Source organism: Trichechus manatus, unplaced genomic scaffold (genome assembly GCF_000243295.1).
Source record: "Trichechus manatus latirostris isolate Lorelei unplaced genomic scaffold, TriManLat1.0 scaffold00136, whole genome shotgun sequence".
NCBI classification, from domain to species: Eukaryota; Metazoa; Chordata; class Mammalia; order Sirenia; family Trichechidae; genus Trichechus; species Trichechus manatus.
The window spans coordinates 2,402,335-2,416,870 of record NW_004444072.1 but is presented as its reverse complement, the minus strand read 5'-3'; the positions used below and the strand labels follow the sequence as shown (position 1 = coordinate 2,416,870).

The 14,536-nt window shown below is 39.0% G+C and overlaps 1 protein-coding gene across 1 annotated transcript in view; it reads right to left on the bottom strand.

Moving 5' to 3' along the window:
- The window catches only part of PLCL2 (phospholipase C like 2), a 222,339-nt gene that overhangs the window by 24,659 nt on the left and 183,144 nt on the right, over positions 1-14,536 (bottom strand). The window lies entirely within an intron of this gene.

Sequence of the window (14,536 nt, the reverse complement as noted above, 5' to 3'; positions counted from 1 at the left end):
GGGTTGCTATGAGTCAGAATCAACTCCATGGGCAAAGGGTTTTTCTTTTTTTTTTTTTTTAAATCATGCTAAGAGTCAATCTGAGGTCAGATACCAGGCATACTGAAAAGGGGAGGAGATGGGGAGAAAGATCTTGATCCTGAACTCTGCATTTATATTATGACTCTTTACCAGAATTTACAAATGAATATTCTCTACTGTCCTTTAAATTAGTCTCTTTAAGAGGCTCCGGACTGCAGCAATGCCTCTGTCTTGGCACAAAACAGCTTTGATGCTCTCCTGCTGGAATTCTCCTCAGAGTGAGGCACACAAAATCACACTCGTAACTTTTTTTTTTACAAATTTTTTTTATTGTGGTAAAATACATGTAACCAAACATTTGCCATTTCAACCATTTTTAAGCATATAATTCAGTGGCATTAATTACATTCACCATGTTGTGCAACCATCACCATTATCCATTTTCAAATGTTTTTTACTCCCCTCCAAAAGAAACTCAGTACCCCTTAAGTAACAATTCCCTATTTCTCTTACCTCAGCCCCTGATAATCACTAATAAACTTTTGTCTCCATGCATATACCTATTCAAAATACTTCATATAACTGGGGTCATACAGTATTTGTCCTTTTGTGCCTGACTTATTTCATTCGGCATGTTTTCAAAGTTGTTCCATGTCATAGCATGTATCAGAACTTCCTTTCTCTTTGAGGCTGAATACTATTCCATTGTATGAACATACCACAATTTGTTTATCCATTCATCTTTTGATGGACACTTGGGTTGTTTCAGAGTCCTGGTGGCGCAGTGGTTGAGCTCGGCTGCTAACCAAAAGGCTGGCACTTCGAATCCACCAGATGCTCCTTGGAAACCCTATGGGGCAGTTCTACTCTGTCCTATAAGGTCGCTATGAGTCGGAAGCCACTTGACAGCAATGGGTTTTAGGGGTTCTGGGTTGTTTGAACTGTTTGGCTACTGTGAATAATTCTGTAGTGAACGCTGGTTTACTAATATCTGTTTAAGCCCCTGCTTTCAAGTCTTTTGGGTATATACATTGGAGTGGAATTCTTGGGTCATAAGGTAATTCTATATTTAACTTTTTGAGGAATCACCAAATTGTTCTCCACAGCAGCTATACCATTTTACATTCCAACCAGCAGCGGATGAGGGTTCCAATAGCTCCAAATCCTTGTCAACATCTACTGTTTTCTGGTATTAGCTATCCTAGTGAATGTTTTATTTACTATGCAAAGACATTTGACTGTGTGGATCATAACAAATTATGGATAACATTGTGAAGAATGGGAATTTCAGAACACTTAATTGTGCTCATGTGGAACCTGTGCACATACCAAGAGGCAATAGTTTGAACAGAACAAGGTGATTCTGCATGGTTTAAAATCGGGAAAGGTGTGTGTCAGGGTTGTATCCTTTCACCATACTTATTCAATCTGTATGCTGAGCAAATAATCCGAGAAGCTGGACTATGTGAAGAACGGGCGTCAGGATTGGAGGAAGACTCATTAACAACCTGCGTTATGCAGATGACACAATCTTGCTTGCTGAAAGCGAAGAGGACTTGAAGCACTTACTGATGAAGATCAAAGACCACAGCCTTCAATATAAAGAAAACAAAAATCCTCATAACTGGACCAATAAGCAACATCATGATAAAAGGAGAAAGCATTGAGGTTGTGAAGGATTTCATTTCACGTGGATTCACAATCAACGCCCATGGAAGCAGCTGTTAAGAAACCAAACAACGTATTGCATTGGACAAGTCTGCTGCAAAAGACCTCTTTGAAGTGTTAAAAAGCAAAGATGTCACTTTGAGGAGTAAGGTATGCCTGACCCAAGCCATGGTATTTTCAATCAACTCACATGCATTTGAAAGCTGGACAATGAATAAGGAAGACTGCAGAAGAAATGATGCATTTGAATTACGGTGTTGGCAAAGAATACTGAATATACCATGGACTGCCAGAAGAATGAACAAATCTGTCTTGGAAGAAGTACAGCCAGAACATTCCTGAGAAGTGAGGATGACGAGACTTCATCTTATGTACTTTGGACATGCCATTAGGAGGGACTGTCCCTGAAGAAGGACATCATGCTTGCTAAAGTAGAGGTCAGCAAAAAAAAGGAAGACCCTTAACGAGACAGAATGACACAGTGGCTGCAAAAATGGACTCAAACATATCAACAACTGTGAGGATGGTGCAGGACTGGGCAGTGTTTCATTCTGTTGTCCATGGGGTCACTAGGAGTTGGAACTGACTCAATGGCACCTAACAACAACAATGGTGGATGTGAAGTGGTATCTCACCGTGATTTTGATTTGCATTTCCCTAATGACTAACGACATTGAGCATCTTTTCATGTATTTGTCATTTGTATATCTTCTTGGGTGAAATGTCTATTCAAACCCTTCGCTCATTTTTTAATTGGGTTGTCTTCTTACTGTTGAGTTGTAGTTCTTTATGTATCCTGGATATTAAACTCTTTATCAGACATATGTGGTTGTTGTTAGGTTGTTGTTATTATCAGATATATCATTACCAAATATTTTCTCTCATGTTATGGGTTGTTTTTCCTGTTAAATTCCTTTGATACACATAAGTTAATTTTGATGAAGTACAACTTACAATTTTGCCTTTTGTTGTTTAAGCTTTTGGTGTCATATCTAAGAATTCATTGTTGAAAACTAGGTTTTGAACCATTACTCCTATTTTCTTCTAAGAGTTTATGATGCGATGGATCGCTTTTACATGGACTTTCTTGCCATGGTCTTATAACTCCCACCAAATGACTGGGTGGGACAATGCAAATAAAGTGTTTGTGGCCCACCAAAGTGATTGGACAGCTTGCTAATAATGCAAATAAGGTGCATGGCACTCTTGTGGGGGTGGGACCATGCAAATAAGATGTATGGAACCCTAATGAGTAGATTGGATAGTTTTGCCATTCCACTAGACCTAAAATGAGCCATCCCAGAGATGGAAAGGAAGGACTTCACTACCACCAAGAAGAAGAGATAGGAGCAGAGCATGTTCCTTGGACCCAGTGTACCTGCACTGAGAACCTCCTAGACCTAGAAGACAGAGAGAGCTGTAACACCAGACATGGCATAAGATGGTGAAGAGGCAGTGGCACAGAAATGGTGGCAGCAGAACCAGGATATTGGTGCAAGACAGCACAGTGGGCGTCCCAGCCCATGGAGCAAGGAGGTTACAGTGGGTGTGCCTGTTGATGGAGTGACAGTGCAGCACCTTCGGGCAGGAGGCTTCCTGGTGGAGTGGGGTGTCCCCAGGCACTTACTGGCGGATCAAAACAGCTTTGTAACACTTGCTCAAGCAGGGCAGAGGCCAGGCCAAGGGGCCAAGAGGCCAAGGGCCAGAGAAAGGCCTACCTGCAGGCACAGCTGAGAAGAAGCTGCCCTGATCGAAGAACTATATCCTCAGTTGTTCCTGATCCTGAATTGTAATCTATTATTTCCCTAACAAACTCATAACTGTGAGTATGGTCTGTGAGTTCTATGTGGCCACTGCAATGAATTATTGAACCCAGTCGAGAAACAGAGAGTGCTGTGGGAGGGGCAGCTGGTGTCAGATTGGTAAAAAGGTTGAGGAGAGGAGGTATGTCTGACTTCCGCTTCATAGCAATCAGCCATGGGCTGTTGATGCTGATAATTATTCTCCTCACTCCTTGTGAAATTAGATGAGGAAGCTGGATCATGCTGCTGCCACACTATTTTTACAGAGTATTATGGTTTATATTTAGGTCATTGGCCCATTTTGAGTTAATTTTTGTATGTGGTGTGAGGTATGGGTCCAACTTCATTCTTTTGCATTGGAGATTCAGTTGTCCCAGCACCATTTATAAAATAAACTATTCTTTCTCCCTTGAATGAACTTGGCACCCTGGTTGAAAATCAGTTGACCACAGACATATGTGTTTATTTCTTGATTCACAATTCTATTCAATTGGTCCATAAGTCTATATATACACCAGTACCAGACTGTTTTGATTACTGTAGCTTTATAGCAAGTTTTGAAATTGGGGAGTGTGAGTCCTCCTATTTTATTCTTCTTTCTCAAGATTGCTTTGACTATTTGGAGCCCCTTGCAATTCTATATGATTTTGAGAATTCGCCTTTCCACTTCTACTCTTTACTTTTAAATGGCACTTTATTTTTTAATCTAAAACCATATTATATTACTAACTTTGATGATCTACTTTATTAATCATGCTTGGGTTCTAAATGACTTTTGGCTGTTTCCAAAAGTCAAATCCATTCTCAAAAGAATAGAGATTTGTTACCGTGAGGTATATTGTAAAAATGTGTTAGGTTCGCTAAAGGCAATTCCAAAAGAATGATTTTGAAGTTTCCACATAAGGCAGTATTATTCATCCATACATTCATACAACAAGTACCTATTGAGTGCCTAGTATGCACCAGGCACCATTTTAGGAGCTAGAACACAACAGGGAATAAAACAGATAGAATTCCCTGCTCTCTAGAAGCTCACATTCTAGTGGATGAGACAGATAATAAGACATATAATACAGAAAGAGAGAGAGAGAAAGAATGTCAGGTGGTGAAAATACAACAAAAATAAAGCAGAGAGATCGAAAGTCATGATGAAGATAGACAGCATGTCCAGTAAGTATAAGAGGGCCACCATTAGAGAGGCATCTTGAAAAATTTAAGAATTATGGGATTGCTAACTCTGTCTACAGGAAGGAAGGCAGGAAGGCAAGAAGGATGGCTGTCAGGAAGGAAGGCAGGCAAGAAGAAAGGAAGGAAGGTAGGCAGGCAGGTAAGACAGTCAAGAGTCTTTTTTTTTTTTTAGTGATGGGCCCAGCTCAAATGTACAGATAATTATTTGCAAATTACCTTGTTTCTCTTAAACAAGATTTTTTCCTATGCTTTCTTGGGCTCTAACATGAAACTCAATCAGGAGTATTTACTTCAACAGGTAAAACTGAATTATTAGCTAAGATTTCTTCAATGTGGATTTTTCAGAACAGTTCTCTGTTTCTATAATTAGTAGTCAATATCTATAACATTGAGACACAAAAGGTCACATCACTTTGGATAATGAAAGCAATTCTTGATGCTTGAAGTAACAACACGAATTGTTCAGCTAATAATATGTATTGATCACACACCATGTGCAGGTTATTTGATATATGCTGTGTTGAGTCCCATTAAAAGTCTCATTAAAACTCATTACTTAAATATGCTGAACACTGTAATAAACTACAGATTTTTAGGAGCATGGGTAGCAAACAGGTGTAGGAAAGCTAGTGACACACTAACAACTCCTTCATCAAAAAAATCTTTTATAATTTTGTCCTTGAGTACAATGGCTGCTTTTAGAGGCATGAGTGCAGCAAATATTGCAGTAGCATTAAATGATGACATGAGAATACATTAACAATTTTTTTTTTTTAAATCATTGCCAAAATAAACTCTGTAAGTGCAATATCCAATTGGGATTTTCATACTCAGATGCTACATATGGGAGATTCAGTAGGCACATAAAAACAAACAAAAAACCCACTGCCGTTCAGTCAATTCCGACTCATAGCGACCCTACAGGACAGAGAAGAACTGCCCCAGAGGGTTTCCAAGGAGCAAGTGGTGGATTCGAACTGCTGACATTTATGGTTAGTAGCTGAGTTCTTAAGCAGGCATATAAGGACTATATATTATAATGTAAAACTTTACAGAATAAATTACAAATAACTGGTAATTATTATTATTCACTCTTACAACATAAAGTAAAAATAACAAATTACACAAGTTTAAATTTCTGAAAACCTGTCAAGCCCCATCCTGTTTTCACTCCAGTGACTAGATGGAAATCAGAAGATAGTAACTACCCTCTATGAGAGAGTCGATTACCCTTGTGCCAATTAGGAAAATGTAAGCAGTTATATTGGAAAGTTACCTAACAAGGAAGACAGAGTCCTTTAACACTTCCTGTGACTGGTACCTCTAGTGTCTGGAGTGAAGTAACAGGACGCTGAACTCGGATTATGGGAAGGGAGGAAGTTAAAGAAAAGTTCTCTGCTTAGCTTGTCTCCTCAGACAACTCACCGCATAGGTGGGAGCCTGGGATGCAAGCGACAGGGCAGAACCAGTATGACTCAATCACCACCTTCTGGTGCAACCTGGGCCTCATGGTGCCCAGAGACAACAGCTGGCCACTGCTGGTGGCTATTCCTCTGGTCAGTTTACAGCGGTTAGTCCACCCTACCCTCCTGCCTCCTTGTTAACTACCCTATCAACCTCACTGATACTTATCTACCTAAAGTAAATATTTGTTTTATTTTATTTTTTGCATTTTCACTGCTCACTTATTACCAGTATGTCTTTCTTTGCCTGTCTGTGTTGACAATAATTCAGTGACAGCTCCTCACTCTGGGAAGGCGAGCTGTTAATTCACACAGGTGTAGCGCTGACGAGCGGCCCTTATCCAGAGGCTGTTCATAATACTTGTGCATCCTTTACCATTCTTAAAACAGTCAGAAAACACAGAACTACCAGAACTAGCTTCTCCTTCTGAGCCAAATGACAAGAACAGAACACTGCTGCTGTCACTGTCTCAGTAGACACCCGAGGGCTGGCCCGCACAGGGCCCTGTCAGCACCGCGGGAGGAGGTATACAAAGATGGATGAAATTCAGGGCTTTCCAGCTCTAAGACATAAGCAGCTTTCACTGCTGAGTTATCAGTATGAAAAACCTACATGTTTCTGAGAAGAATTTGCATTTTATTGATCCTGAGAAGAATTTCTTTTGCAATGGCCATCTGCAATATCAATATTTAGAAGTTTCTAAATTACAGATTTAAGCTAAAAGAGTTCTAACTTTCTTACAGAAGATGGCTCTTGGCTGACATAGGTAGCACTTCATGGTGGGCCTGTGGGAAGCTACTAGGCAGACACTGGGGCAAAGCGATAGAGATGGAGACTCTCGGCTGCTGCTGCTGCTGCTTAGTGACAGAGGCGAGAATTCTCACTGTGAAAACAATCTTCAGGTTCAGAAACAGAAACCCAGCCAATAATAGTGAGGGACTAAGAAGTGGAATTTTTTTTTCTTTCAGAAACAAGTTCTATTTCGCTGTATGTTTCTAGTATCTTCCAAATACTAGGCCAGCCTATTTTCATCATAAATTTGTGTATGGTTGTCTATTATTTTGAAGTTAACTGTTCAACAAAATAATTGTATTTTGTCTATTAGTCAGTGTCCCATATACTAGCCTGATTTAAACTCAATAGCATTATTACAGCCTCAAATAAAGCCTGGCCTTGTCCGTGTCTAACTTAAGGGAGAAATGTAACATTTGGGGGCAACTGTTAAATAGATGGAGGATTACTTCACTCAAAACCATGCTGTCAAGACAAGAGCTAACAGTTAATTCTGGCCAAAGAAATTGAAATCTTTATAAGTTTCAGTAAAGTCCACTTGAAAACCGACACTAACAGGTAAATATCCTTTGAAAAATATGACATTATACAATTGTAACATGTGGTATTATTTAGCAGTAAAAATAGATATAGCATGTTTAAAGGCATTAAGGTTTGAAAGGTATGAGAATACTACACAAATCCATTCAAAAGCACAGGAAAATGGATTAAAGCTTGAGGGTAAATGCCTTCCAGAAAGCAGTGACTGGGCCAGGTGTGGCTGCTCTTTTGATGAAAGGATGGCCTTTGAGCCTTGGATTCCCTGTGCTGAAGAACCTACAATTAGGTTCCTCTCACTCCATGGCCTCAAGTTTCTGTTCCTAGGGAAAAGCTATGGGTTATTTTTCTTCAGGAATGTTAACCAAGAAGAAAACACTCAAATTCCTTTGTGACGATGAACTTGAGAACCAGGGAAATAAACAGCTTGTCAAACAGCCGAGAAAGAACAAATGTGGAATCCATAGTCAGGACATGTCTACGAGAGTTCAGTTCAATTCTGGTCTAAAGGGAATGAAAGACACAGACCCCGTGAACAAAGAACAAGGCTAGGCCATTAGTCTATGCTGGGGACTGCATAAACCACTTAACCTTTTGACTTACAGCTATAATGTTACAGTTTTAAGACAGGTATGGCCATCTAAACATATATTATTGGATTTTGATGTAAAGAAGTGTATTTTAGAAAGTTACCACTTCTTGCTACATCATCTCTTGAAAGTCTAAAAACAGCTCAGATTTTTTGGTTTCACATAATTTTCAAATTATTACCTCACAGTACTTTATAATCTACATATTTTAAAGGTTCTTTTTTGAAGGACTTAAAACCTGATGACATAAAATGAAATGTAATGCTGATAGATTAAATATTACGTGTTATGAAAATTAACGGGTTCGAATTTTCCAAGATGCCATAAATTAATAACATAAGCAACAACTGCACTGGAATGTAGTGAAGAGAAATTTTCACTTCTCTCAAGCTCTCTGCTTCCCATCACAGATAACGAACTTCGATGAAAACCCAGCAGCCATACAAATACATGAAACACGATCCATAACAATAAAAGACATAAAAAAGAGGCTTTTGCTTTGAAAGGAAGAGGGATCCAGTCAGAAACACCACATCATCTCCCCTTCCAACTGAAATGAATGCTATTTATTTTTGCCAAACATAAAGCAGATGACTTTTCAAACGTTTTGGTTGGGGATTTTCTACCAATCTAAATGATACGAATCTAAAGTACAGCATATGCCACATGGCTGAAAAATTTTAGAAGCAAAAATCAGTTTTAAAAATACTCATAGAATAGACATATTGATCTTAAACTCCGATATACTTAAAGAATAGTTTTTCAACTGAAAAATTTACTTTGCAGTTCTAAAAAGCTTCCCTATCATAAACATAACCAGCGCAAAAAAAAAAAAATATATATATATTTTTTTTGGTATTGAAAATAGAAACCTAGAGCAAAGCGTAACATCTTTCAAGTAGTGACAAAAAGAGGTATATTTATACATTCCAATTTACTTCAAATTCCTCAAATTAGGTTTAGGGGGATATTTCCTAGAAGATTTCCTAAAACTCACTGCCATGGAGTCAATTCTGACTCATAGCAACCCTACAGGACAGAGTAGAACTGCCCCATAGGGTTTCCAAGGCTATAATCCTTACAGAAGCAGACTGCCACATCTTACTGCTGTGGATTAGCTGGTGGGTTCAAACTGCTGACCTTTTGGTTAGCAGCCGAGCACTTACTTACCTGCAGCACCACCAGGCCTTCCCAAAGATTTCCTATAACACATGTCTATTTGGGACCTCAAGCAGCTCTGGTAGCACAGTGGTGAAGTGCTCAGCTGCTAACTGAAATATCAGCCGTTCAAACCCACCAGTTACTCCATGGGAGAAAGCTGTGGCAGTCTGTTTCTATAAAGATTACAGCCATGGAAACCCTATGGGGCAGTTCTACTCTGTCCTGTAGGGTTGCTATGAGTTGTAATCAACTCATCGGTAATGGGTTTTGTTTTTGGGTTTATTTGGGACTTAAGTCAAGAGGCCACTTATCAAGACTATTAAAAGATCTCAACAGAAGTGTCTTGCGACACAGTATCATACTACCTTAAGAACAAACTGTGGATTATCTGAGTATTTTTCCAACTAGTTTACATATAAACCAAAAAAAAAAAAAAAAAAAAAACAAAACCAAACCCACTGCTGTCGAGTTGATTCCAACTCATAGTAACTACATAAGGTTTCCAAGGCTATAAATCTTTACGAAAGCAGATTGCCACATCTTTTTCTTGGGGAGTGGCTGGTAGGTTTGAACTACTGACCTTTTGGTTAGCAGCCAAGTGGTTTACCACTGTGCAACCAGGGCTCCTAATTTATATATAGTACCTATTAAAATATACAGCCTTTATAAACTATGTACTCTGCTCAAAACCTCCAGGGGTCTGAAGTCTGGGTGTGTCACTGCCAGGTGGGCATTTCCACCACAATCCCCATGGAGACACGTAAATGCCTAATTACTTTTCAGACAGTTTCAGTTGGTAGTTTCTCTTTCTTGGACTTCTTCCCAAACAATTTTGGCATTAACAAAGGCTCAATTATTTTAAGATAAGATTTCGAGCTGTTAAATCCATTCCACATGAGACGGAATAGATAAACCAGTTCTCTTAAATGTATTAGTGAAACCCAGATGGATGATCAACATCGCTGTAATGCCAAATCCATAGCAGTACAATTTGTGAATGAATTCTATGAAGGAGGCTTTTCTTCCTCTGCAGTGTTTCCATCTGGGTAAATCCAGGTGAGATGAAGTTGCATAACTTATAGTCCTTTATGGAATCTAATTACAATGCCATTCTAAACACACAGCCACATGACTCACTTGTGGTAGGGTAATATGAAGAATGTCTCTGGGTGGTGCAAACAGTTAGGCTCAATTCAGCTGCTAACCGAAAGGCTGGAGGTTCAAGTCCCTCCATGGGCACCTCAAAAGAAAGGCCCGGCAATCTACTTCGGAAAAATTAGCCATTGAAAACCCCATGAAGCACAGTTCTACTCCAACACACACGGGGTTGCCTTGAGTTGGAGTGGACTCAATGGCACCTGGAAAATATGAGGATTAAAGTGGGTAGCAGGACTCTCTTCGTTTAATTTCACTGAGGAAATTCTTGAAGAAATAATATAGTCATAAGATTCAACAATTTAAAAAGTATAAACTGTTACACAGTGAATTATCTTTCCTTTCCACATCCTCCAGCTTTTGTTCCCCTCCCATCAGGCAACCATGACCATTCCTTCTTAGAATATTCTTCTAGAGATAGTTTATACAATCACAAGCAGACAGGAGGCTGTTCTCCCTGCACAACATTTTAAAACAGTTATGAGCCAATAATACACGCTATTTGCCTTACTTTTTGAAACATTATGTATTTTTACCTATATATGCGTGTAAGATCTTCCTTATATACGTATGTATGTATGTATAGTATGTATGTAGATGTAGACAAATATCAACGTATACACTTTATTATTTTTAATGGTGGCATAATATTCCACTGTATGGATGTATCACAATGTGTTTAGCCAATGTATTTAATCTACTGTTGAGCATTTAGGTTGCTCCCAACTTTACAAAGAAAACCTTGTACATATGTCATTCCCCCAAGTATGCGAACCTATTTGTAAAACAGACTCCTAGAAAAGGAACTGCTGGCTCAGAGGGTATGTGCATTTGTAATTCTGACATTTACTGTCTTTCCTAGATGTGGACTTGATTTACGGTCTTCCCAACAATGTGAGAGCATCTGTCAATCCATCATGACCTGCGTATGATCAAACTTTGGGGTATCTGACACAAACGTTTGGATCTGATGCATGCAGAATGGTATCTCCTTGAATTATCTCACTCACTTAGCTTTCAGAGCATTACAGCATTCTTCTCCCACCTGTCTGGTCCCTGTCTTCTTTGCCTGCTCCTCCCCATTTCCCAGGCGTCTACATGTCGGAGTGCTAGAGCTCCACTTTCTCCATCCACAGTCTCTTCTTAGATGATCTCAGATGATTATCCCTCTTCAGAGGATAATTCCTTCCCGGACAATCACATGGCTTGTTCCCTCACCTCCAATCACATCTGGGCACAAATGTTACTGCTTCACTGAGGCCTTCCCTGAACACTACTAAAACAGCCTCCCTCCACTTTCACCCCGGCACCCCTACCCCTCTCTCTGCTTTATTACTTTCCAAAACACAAATCATCTGACACAATGAATATTTTACATACTTGCTTTTTTGTTTATTTTCTGTCTCCCATGACTAGATTTAAACTTCATGAAGGCAACGATTTAGACTTTTTTGTTCATTACTATATCCCCTGTACTTAGAACATCTATGGTAGATGCTCAAAAAATATTTGTTAAATGAATGTATAAATCTCAGTGTTAGTTTACATCTTTTATGTAAGAAGTTGAACATCTTTTCATTTTGTTTTACAGTATTTTGAATTTCCTGTATTGTGAACTGTCTGTTCATCTTCTTTGCAAGGAATATGAACACTGGGTTGCTGGCTTTTTTCTAAATGATTTATATATATATATATTAGCCCTTTATTTATGATATTGCAAATATTCTTTCTCAGTCTGTAGTTTTTGCTTTGACTTCGTTTCAGGTAGTTTTTGTCACACAGAATTGTTTTAATACAGTCTAATACATTATTGTTGCTGTTTTATTTTATGTTACAGTGCTTGGGTCTGTGTTATTTCACTGCCCATGTCACCAGCCTTATTTGTTGCTCCCCTCTTTGCTGTGTAATACTCCACAATGCTCACTACTGCTGGTGCAGGCCTTCTTACTCTGCATATGCCCTTCTTTCTGTCTGGAATTCCTATCCCACCTGCCTTGCCTCCTAAACAAACCATCTTCTTGACTCTTTTCCTGCTCTAAAACCTGCTCCCACTGTCACCCAGATAGTTAACCACTCCTTCTCTGTGCTATCACTGCTGTATAATGTATACTCACTGTTGTACTTAGTACCTTGTGCACTAATGATCTGTTCACACACTTCTCTCCAACACCTGACCTGAAGCCCTCTGAGGGCAGGGTCCGTATCCTAATCATCTGTGGATCCTCCAGCTTCTAGTCAGACTGAGAGTAAGAACCCAATAAATGTCTGCTGAATAAATGAATGAAGAAATAACTGCAGCATTCTATGTTCAAGTCAACAGTTATTTATCGAATGTCAGCTTTCTGCCAGGCACTGTTCTTGCATCTGAGATACGTTACGAACAAAATAAAGATCCCTGTCCTCAAAGAGTTTACATTCTAGTTAGGGGAAGACAGACAATAAACAATGAATGTAAGTAAATTATGTTGCATGTCATAAGGTAACAACTGTTATAGAAGAAAGATGAAGTAGAGCAGGGGAAGAAGGATAAGGTGTGCCAGGGATTTTTTAAACTTTTAGGTTGAAGTAATCCAGTTCTGAATTATAGGCTCATGATCATAACCCAGAGTTTTCTCCCAACAACTCATCTGTTCAAGTAGCTCTTCCATTTGGATGATAGCCAATTCTCTCTGTAGGCCTGACTTCCATCCCAAGCTTCACCATCATTGCTTCAACAACTGATTATTTCCATTTGACCATCCTACTGGAATGTCACACTCAACACATCTTCAAAACCAACTTCTTCCTATCTAACATTTCAAGCATCGTATTCCATTACTGGGAGCAGTATTTGAATAAGAAGGGCACAGGAGAGAGATGAGTCAGTCATGAGTCCCCATGCAGGTACCTATTTACTCAGTGACCCCTGAGGTGTTCAAGACAATGACAGGACCGAAGCAAAGGTTTTATGACCAAACAATTTTGCGAAAACTTGAGTTAAACTGGAGGGTATTTAGCATGCTATACTATGTATTGAGATTCTTCCAAGGGGAGTAAGCTGTGCTATGAACATTTGATGATGAAATCCTTTGCCGGAGGAGAAACTATTTCATGGTTCCTTGAATCAGGCTTTGGGAAATGCTGGCCTAGAAAAATCAAGCCCAAACCCTTTACCTTTGAATTAAAGAGCCTCTGTCATCTGACCCAACTTATATTTCTAACCTAAATTTCTGCTGCTTTCTGAAGCAATTATTTCCCTTCAGTCAGACCAATATACTTCATGTGTACTGAAAGCACACCTTATGATGAAGTCTTTGAAGCTTTAAACCACCTAAAATTCTCTGATCCTTCTGCTCTATTTACATGAATCCTAAATTCCCTCAAGCCCCCACTTCAAGGCCACCTTCCCCCAACCAACAAAACCCTTTAGGATTGCTTCTTCAAATTTCTTTCATACACGTTATCTGTACCACTCACTTGGCTGTGTTTTGTAACTTTCAATGGTAGCAGAGACCTTTTATCATTCTTTTTTGCACCTCCAAGAAGTAATTAGTACAGTATCTTGACAACGAACACATTCCACAAATGTATGGCTACGTTTTTCCTTTAATATGTTAATATGTATAATGACATATTATTGAAATGGCACTGACCTATAATGAAAGAATACAGGTTAATTAAAGTGGCACAAATTTCTTCTTCTTACCAGGTTTATCTCTAAATATTGTTAAAATATTCTTAGAATGTGTTTACTTTTACCCACTGTAATTCTTTATATAATTTTATTCTTATGGACTTTGTATCAGGAGCTCTGTTGGCACAGTGGTTAAAGCACTCAGCTGCTAACCAAAAGGTCAGCAGTTCGAACCCACCAGCTGCTCCACGGGAGAAAGACGTGGCAATCTGCTTCCGTAAAGATTTACAGCCTTGGAAACCCTATGGTGCAGCTATACTCTGTCCAGTAGGGTCGCTATGAGTCAGAATCGGTTCAAGGGCAGTGGGTTTTTTTTTTGTTTTTGTTTTTTCTTTTTTTGGTTTAAAGAATTTGAGAGCTGGAAAAACCTTAAAGATCATCACTTAGGCCATTTTCTTAATTTTATACCTGAGGATACCTACTAGGTTATATACAGATACAGATATATCCTTTTGAACCTTCTGATATTTGTTTGAGAAAGGTGA